Source organism: Pristis pectinata, chromosome 10 (genome assembly GCF_009764475.1).
Source record: "Pristis pectinata isolate sPriPec2 chromosome 10, sPriPec2.1.pri, whole genome shotgun sequence".
Classification (NCBI taxonomy): domain Eukaryota; kingdom Metazoa; phylum Chordata; class Chondrichthyes; order Rhinopristiformes; family Pristidae; genus Pristis; species Pristis pectinata.
Genome location: NC_067414.1, coordinates 61,886,423 through 61,895,725, shown reverse-complemented (window position 1 = coordinate 61,895,725; position 9,303 = coordinate 61,886,423).

The following is a 9,303-nucleotide window of genomic DNA, read 5'->3' as shown; positions in this document are numbered from 1 at the left end:
TAGTTCTCAATTCCCCAACCCAACCCTGAGAAAAAGACTGCATACATTCACTTTATTTATGCCCCTCATGATTATATACACCTCTATAAGATCATCCCTTGGTTTCCTATGATCTAAGGAATAAAGTCCTAGCCTGCACAACCTCTCCCTATCATCAAGTCCCTTGAGTCCTGGCAACATCCTTATAAATCTTTTCCACACTCTTTTGAGTTTAATGGCATCTTTTCACTATCCTATAAGTACTTAAAACTTTGGTCTGTTTCTTTAAATTCTCCTCTTTAGAGAATGTGCTCCAAACCATTGTTAGTTATAAGCATCCTTGTAAAATGGTTATCACTTCAGTTTCCTAATGAACGTTGGCCCATTGTAAAAAAAAATTCATTTAATTTTAAACAACATTGCTGGGGATGTTCAAGAGTGAAATAAATAGATCCTCAGACATTAAGTGAATCAAGGGGAATGAGCTTGAAAAAAATGGATTTGAGAAGTATCCAGCCATAACCTTACTGAATGGTGGAGCTCAGTTGAGGGGCTGAATGGTGATTCCTGCTTCTATTTCTCATGTGCCTACATGGTTAAGCAAATGATGCGTAACGTGGAAAATATCCGATTTGTACAGCAGGGATTGTTATTCTTTTGCTGAGTTATTGCATGTTGGGCAAGTTTTACATTGCATCTAATCAGGGCTTATGGGATTTTAATGCTAATATTCAACACATGACATAGTTTAATAAAAAATTCATGAAATGAGTAAAAAAACATTTAAGTGAAATCAACTAAAAACATTTTTGAATATATCTGATATTCCACAACCATTCTGCTCAGATCTTTTGAAGTTGTGTTTATTTCTCTTGCAATTGGCCAATTAATGGGGAGTCATTAAAGTTACATAATATTATTCATTATTGGAAGTACATTTTTCCTACCTTCTTCCACACAAAGAGGGGAAAGAAAAATTCCTTTCATGGTGGAAATTAGTAGTGAAATCAGGTTTTAAAAAGAAATGGATAAACATTTGGAAAAGAAACATTTTAAAAATTACGAAGAAAGAGCTGGAGAATAGGACTAAGTTGGCATAGGTACAATGGTTAAATGGTCTCCTTCTATTTACGAAGGTTGACTGATTCTATTCTAAAAACAACAGGGGATCGTGAATGGACCCCAGCAGCATCCCACAGGACTCTGTCCTGGCATCTTCTCCATTTATCAGCACCTTCTGCTTCCAACTGGCGAAAGCCATTTCATTATGGCGAGCAAACCACAACTTTCTTTAAAACGCTTGCAAGTAAATGTTATCAAATATATCCCACTTATCTCAGTTGAACTAAATCATTTTCTCAAGATAGTCGCCCTCTCAAAGAATTCCAGGGGATTTCTGAAGCAATAAGTGGCACTGTTAATCTGTTTTGAGAACTTAATGAGATGCTATTATATGACTGTAACTCAACCATCCCTGGCATAGCATTCACAGCCTTTTCTTGCCGTTGGTCCACAGTGATGTCATAATAATGTTTAGATAACTTTCTACATTTTTCGCAAAAATACTCAAACCTCCCTTGACATGTTTGATGGCAAGAATGTCAAAAATTCAATGTTATTTGGCCAATTTTAATTTTATCAACATTGAAAGATTGTTCAAGAACCAAATCAAGCTGAACATGTCTGATATTTTATCTTGTATATGCATGCTATTACTAGCTATACATTCTGTACATCATAATCATAGCAGCTGCATTTGGTGACACATTTATCCTTCCTGGAAGAGTCATGAAATAACACCAAGGAAGGTGATACCATACAGAATTGTTTAATGAGCAGTGACAGGAACTTACTGCAGGATGAGAATGGTCTGCCTTTAATCGTGGTGTTCTTTATACTATCACTAAAATAGGTTTTCAAGCTAGCTTCAGGAAAATATTCTCCGTGCTGTTTTCTGAATGTCACTCTATTACCATCCATGTGGACATTCCATCACAGAAACCAAAGCACATGATTAGAATGAGTTCACTCAGTTGTTAAACTTACAGATTCTGATACTTTTGCTCCTTTTCAGTCAGTTACTTCTGATGATTAAAGTACCTTCATCAGCCAACTTCTGCCCATCCGCACAAAGTCTAGCTTCATAGCTCATGCAGCCCAGCTGCCAAGCAAACAAAATTATAACCAAATTACATATGTTATGAATTATAACAGCTCAAAGGGAGTGTTCTTGAAATTGTAATCCAGTCTTTGGGTGCCAATGACACCTGCTTGGATTTTTAAGATACTTTCCAAACATTTCTTTTCTCATCTTTTATAGTAACAACCTGTAGAACCATAAAACTTTATAGCTGAATGGAAAGCATTCAGCCCACTATGTCTGTCTAGATTTGTCCAAACCTTAATCTTTTGCTCATAACATTGTATTTTATTCTATTCAGTCTGTGTTTAAAGGTTTAAAGTTAATCGATAAAGTTCACTGAGCTTTCATATTTTTTGATGTCTGCTAAGCCAGACTCGAAGATGCTCGATGATGATATTGAATGTAAAGAGGAGAACCTTCAAAGCACAGGCGCAGTGAGCTAGTTCAGTTCTGACTACTGGTGCTTTGTGTAGTTCGCATTTTCTCCATGTGACCACATGGGCTTCCTCTGGTTGCTCCAGTTTCCTCCCACCAGAGGTGTGCAGGTCGTGAGTGGTGGGAGAATCAGTGTGGAGTGGATGAGCATATGGGAGAGAATAGGTTAAAGGCAAATAAGTGGGGGAATAGAGTAGATCAGATTTTTGAGAGCAGGCATGGACTTGATGGACAGAATGCTCTCCGTCTTTGTCAAAGTAGGGAAGAGGGAAGGGGGAATGTGAGGGAGTGGGTTGAATGGGAGAGGGGGAGATGAAGAATGAATGGGTTGAAGAGGGGGAGCAGAGAGACAGAGAAACAAGGAGAGTGAGAGTGTTAGTGGGAAGGGGTGTTGGAAAGGGAGGGGTTTAAAGACGAGATTATGGAAGGGGTTTGAGGAGGATGGTCTGGAAAAGAACATACGTGTTTGAACACATGCGTTTGAACCATTGGATTAAATTGCATGTGTGTGCAGTTAGAATTTAACAGGCTTCTTTATGTGTGTTCAAATATGAGAATGTGTTAATACCATGGAGCTGAGCCTGGTGTCCTGGACCTGTTTGTCATAGGACCAAGTCCCTTCTCAAGTCCTTGTATCAAGACCATATGGTTGCTGGTGTGCAACAGGCATCCTATATTGAAAGAATTCAGGCACAGGTACCTTCCACTCTACTGGAAGCAAGCCATCCTTGACCCAAAGGGACTACATGAGAAGCTGAACTTCTATAGATATCTATTATCTTCATAGATAATCTGCCTTGGCTTGAAAATGTGTTTTTTCCAATACACAGGATTCTCCAAAGTTGAGGACATGATCGAATGCACTCATGTTACATCGCATGCCCTAGCTGTAATAATTGTGCTTTCAATAATGACATCACTCAACCAATCTTTGACATTTCTTTCGACCTCTGTACATGTATTCTTATTGCCAGATAGCAATCATAATGCTTTTACTTCAAGGAAATTTGTCATGTCCCATTCATTGGAAAAAACACACACTGATAATTTTTATAATCGGCTTTGGAGCCCTGCTCCAAAATCTGTACTTGAGATATTTCTGCAGGCGCTGATTGAGGGTAAGGATATTATACATTGCAACAACACTGTTACACAAACTTGCTTCTTCAACAATGACTATCAACTGACATTGATAGTTTGGCACAATTTCCAAAGACTGCTGAAATCTCACTCAGTAACCATTTCAAAGTAGAAGCCTCGATCTTCACAATTTCCTTTGCTAGGACTGCTTCTGTGCATTGTGTAAATGCCCAAGATCCTTCCAATTCCAACAAAATTAGCAATTGTTTTAATGGCAGCTGTTGCCATTTTGAGAGACCCACCCCACTCACTAAGTTCTTATCTGTGCCCACTCAGAGCTTGCAAACCTGAAAACATTTGGTCTCAGTTATATGAGCACAAAAGATGTACCAATGGGATCAGAAATTACCTTTGGGTTGCGCCATGCTTAAATACAGATGCAACAACCTAAACAGCGTTATTTATTGCTCCCTGTGCAGCCTCCTCTACATCGGTGGAACTGGACACAGATTGGGGGACCGCTTCGTTGAGCACCTCTGCTCCATCCGATCTCCTGGTGGCCAACCATTTCAATTCCACTTCACGTTCCCACGGCGACACGTGCGTCCACGGCCTCCTCCACTGCCAGGTCATGGCCAAATGAAAGTTAGAGGAACAACATCTCATATTCCACCTGTGCAGTCTCCAACCTGGCAGCATGAACATAGAATTCTCGCACTTCCAGTAACTTCTCCCCCTGTCCCTTTTCCCGTGTTTTTCCTTTCTTTTCTTCTTTTATCTTCTCCTCCTGATCCAACTGGCCCGCATCATCCTATGTCTTTCCCCTCCCCCACCCTCTCCCTCTGCCCATCACCCACACACTCCTTCCACGGGTTCCCCTCCCGGCCTCCCTCCCTTTATTTCATGCTCTACTGTCCTCACCTATCATATTCCATCATCTTTAGCCCTTTGTCACTTACACCTCCCAGCTTCTGACACCATTCCTGCCCTCAGCTGCCTATCAACCCCCTCACCTGTCACCTGCTAGCTCTTGCTCCACCCCCTCCCTCCACCTTTTCAGAGAGGCTATTTCCCCCTTTATTCCAGTTGAAATGAAAGGTCTTGACCCAAAACGTCGACTGTCCAATTCCCTCCATAGATGCTGCCTGACCTGCTGAGTTCCTCCAGCTCCTTTTGTGTTGCAACAAACCAAAGTACTGCTTATATAACACTGACATTTGTTCAGCTTCATATATTTCTGTTCCCCTTCCCTGGTAACTAGATCTAACTTCTAGGTTCTTGCCTATCCGAGCCTAAAAATTTGTCTTCTGCTTGCAGCTTCCTTGACACGATCTCTGACTCAACTTGACCATGAAATCTATCTCCTGTCCTCTTAATTCTACTAAACTATTAACCAACTATTGACCAGGGCATGCATTTAAGGTGAGAGGGGATATGTTTAGAACTGACTTTTTTTTACTGAGAGAGTGGTGGATGCCTGAAATGCGTTGCCTGATAGGGTGGTGGAGGCAAATTCATTGCGGGCTATTAAGAGAGGCTTGGATGGACACATGAATGAGAGGAAAATAGAACGATATGGGCATTCTGTAGGTAGGAGGGATGAGCTACGTCGACACAACATTGTGGGCCGAAAGGCCTGTTCTGTCCTGTACTGTTCTATGTAACCAACTTCCTGGTCCCCGGTCGTGGTTTCCATTGTTCACATTATTCTCTCCTTGGATATTGCCTCTTTTTCATCAAATCTGTCATCATCACTGCTATCTTCAAAAAAAAATTTGGTATTCAGTCCTTGCAGACTAACACTCCACCTCCAGCCTCTGTAAAAGGTCTTGAACATATAGCAGCTCCGAAGATTCATGTTCATCTTTCCCAGAAGTCTATTGTTTGGATCCTTCTGTCAAGTCCTTTTTCTGACTACAGGAATAACGATGCATCAAATTCACTAATACCCTATATGGTCTGGATTCCCCTAGTCCCATTCTTATTTATCCAGTTGTGTCAGAGGATTGCATGGAATTGCTTCATTTTCTATTCATTCACTTTTTGCCTCTGATGTCCCCCGAAGATCTGTACTCGACTCGCTCCTGTTTCTAATCTGCACACTGCTTCAGGTTCCACATGTATGGTAATGATATCCAGCTCTTTCTTTAGTTCTCACTGAATTCCCAGCCTGCCTGTCAGACTACCAGCACCAGTTAAGCAGAAACTTCCTCCAGCTAAAAATTTGGAAGGAGAAGCCATTGTTTTTAATCTTGCCACACACTCCATTTCATAAATCCCTCTGTCTCCCTGGTATCTGTCTGGTTGTGAACCAAACTGTTCACAACCTTGGTGTAATCTTTGATTTGAAGGTGAGGTATTGACCATTACATGGCCACAGACCAAATCATTTTTGTCACCCTCAGAATTGACTATTCTATGAATTCTGGTCAGCCTTCCTCAGTGCTGTATAAATTTTAGTCATTCAAAATTCAGCTGCCTGAATTCACCCCTGGGTTTTTTGACCTGTTTTGCCTTTCTGCCAAGCAACATTTTGACTTTGAAATGCTCATGCTTGGCCACTTGGGTAACATAGTAGTGCAGCTAATTGTGCTGCTGCCAAATAGCTCCAGTGGCCCAGGTTCAGTCCTGACCTCTGGCACTCTCTGTGTGGAGCTTGCAAGTTTTTATGTGATGATGTGGATTTCCTCTGGGTACTCTGGTTTCTTCCCAAAAATGTGTGGGTCTGTAGGTTAATTGGCCACTGTAAGGTTGGTGATTGGTGAAATCTGGTCTGGGGGGGTGGGGGTGGGGTGGGGAAGATGAGCATACTTACAGAGAACATAGAACAATACAGCACAGTAAGAGCCTTTGAGCCCACAACGTTGTGCCGAACTAGACAAACATCTACTCCCTGACCAATCTAACCCTTCCCTCCTACATAGCCCCTATCTCTCCATTTTACTTTCTTCCATCTGCCTGTCTAAGAGTCTTTTAAACGTCCCTATTGTATCAGCCATACAATAGTTAATGAGAACGTGTGGAGAATAAAATTGGTTAGGGTTGGATTAGCTTAAAAATGGGTGCTTCTTAGTTGGTATGGACCCAGTGGACTAAAAGGCCTGTTTCCATGCTATTTCTCTATATGACTCTAGGTTATTTCCAAGCTTAATCACTGCACCATTAGCAGCCACACTTTCAGCTCCCAAGGGTCTCGGCTCTGGAATTCCTACACCTAAACATCTCATCTTTTCAAATGCTTCGTACTTTAAGCTTTTGGTCATTTTCTCCGATATCCCTTTGATAATATTCCTGTGAAGTGCTTTGGATGTTCTGTTCAGTCAAAAATTGCTATAAAAATGCAATCATTATTGTTTTTCTGTGTGCTATTTTCATGAAGATAATCATTCACTTTACTTAAGCAGGTTATAAATTCTGACAAAAGAGCTTACACAAAATTTTAAGGTCAAATATATTCCCCAGTTTACTAAGAATTCTGAAGAAAAGAATTTCAACTCTAAGACTGTAAAATTATTCAAACATTTTGAAAGGATTATATAATCCAGAGAAAAAGCACTCAGCTAATAATAACCATTACAATTCCCTTGCAGAATTTTTGCCACAATGTTGTCAGTGTAAAGAAACATATTACAGCGTACATGCATACAAACCTATTTTCGTACTGGTGATGTAGAGCTGGTAACTGCACCTGATTATACAACATACTCGGCTTCCCTTTCCCAGCCATTACCCTGCACACATCTGCAGAGAGGCACAGACAGTGCTCATAACTGGAATTCTTGGGACTGTCTGGTTTCCCAGGGTCCTTGGGGAATATGGACTGCACACATTTGGAATAAGAGAATGTGCATGTTTTCAGCAGAAGAAAAGACCTGCTTTCTCTGAACTTGTTGCATACTTTCAATACTTCATCACTCAGATGTTTGGCAATGTCATACTATTCTGCCCTGAGTCCCCTGTTCCATCTCAATTGGCACCACCACATCGCTCTGCAAGTCTACATGGTTGGCTGGGGGACAACAACATGGGCTTGAGGCCTTGGCTTCCTCTTATATACTGGTACACCTGCCAAAGAATGGTAGAAATCAGATGGAGCATTTTAAAATGCGTACATGAACTATTATATCCATTAGCTGCTCCATTATAAAAATCGTGAGTGCATTTAATCTCTTGATCTTCGCGCATTTTCTCTGTATTTGTCAACAGGTTCCAATGCTGAGTTTCCAGGACCTGATGAATGTTTGCAGGAGACATTAACCTGTTTAATGCTGACTGTGATGATATCCACCACTTTGGATTTTTACTTTAGATAGTTTACTGGCTGTGATTTAATATTCAACTTAGTCATCTGCCCAGAGTGAAGATAAAGACTTGGAATATTAAGTTTCCCAGGACTCTCTTTACCACCACAATTTCAGTTGACGGTCACCAAAAACGCTGGAGAAATGGGAGAAGCAGCCACTTTTAGCCTTCTGCCTCTCACTGTCAAAGTTACAGCAATTGAAGTAGGAGAAACTCTTGAGAAGATGGATGCTGTAAAACAAAACATCAGTTATCTAAATAAACAAGGAAGAACATAATTCCTCAAAACATAAAGAGAGAAGAGGTCACTTGGCCCACCATTACACCTCACCCAGAAATAATAGACAGGTTTAGAACTCTCAACACAGAGCTTTATATGACAGGCACATATGCCATATCTGTGTGTACCATGTGTTCCAGATATAGAGTCCAATGTCAGTGCCGTCCATACACATTCCCTCCATGACATTTACTTCCATGATTCCATGATCTAATTACACACTATAATGGAGGCTTTCAGCTTTTTGTCACTTAGAGATAAAATATCCAACAGATTCAAATGAAATGAATTACAAAGATAGGCCAATATTCAAAATCTACACTGTTCAGTTCACAATAGTTTTAATTTGCAAAAGCAACAGTTGCTTCAGGAAGACAGGAATCATTGCATTCCATATTGGCTTTTCTTTTCCCTCTTGGCCTTAATTTTCAACACAATACTTCACAAGGGTGGCATAATTGTGCAGCGAGTAGAGCTGCCTCACAGTTCCAGTGACCCAGGTTCAATCCTGATGTCTGGTGCTGCCTGTATGGAGCTTGCAGATTCTCCCTGTGACTGCATTGGTTTTCCCTGGTTGCTCCGATTTCCTCCCACAATCAAAGGTGTATGGGTTGGTAAGTTAATTGTTCCCTGTAAATGGTCCCTAGTGTATAGAAGAGTGGTAGAATTTGGGGGCGAGTGGGAAAAAAAATTGAGTTAGGGTAGGATTTGTGTAAAGATGGGCACTTGATGGTTGGCATGGACTCAGTGGGTTGAAGGGCCTGTTTCCTTGCTGCTTCTTTCTATGACACTATGACTCTAAGGTAAATATCTAATGGCTTGAAAATAATTCACCCACTCAACAATTATTTTGCTAAGAATCATTTGCACATTATCACTACTTTGGGTGGGTTGTGGGTGGGGGAATGATTCCAATTAGTAATTAATAGTCAAATGGATTTTAAAAAATGGCCATTTGGATCATCAAACCAATTCCTTCTCTGGATCATATGCAGCGCTTTACACATCTCAACTATTTCTGTTGTTTCTTCTGGCAGGAGACCCCTAGGCTTGATACCTTGGTCCTCAATTTCCTTTCATTCTT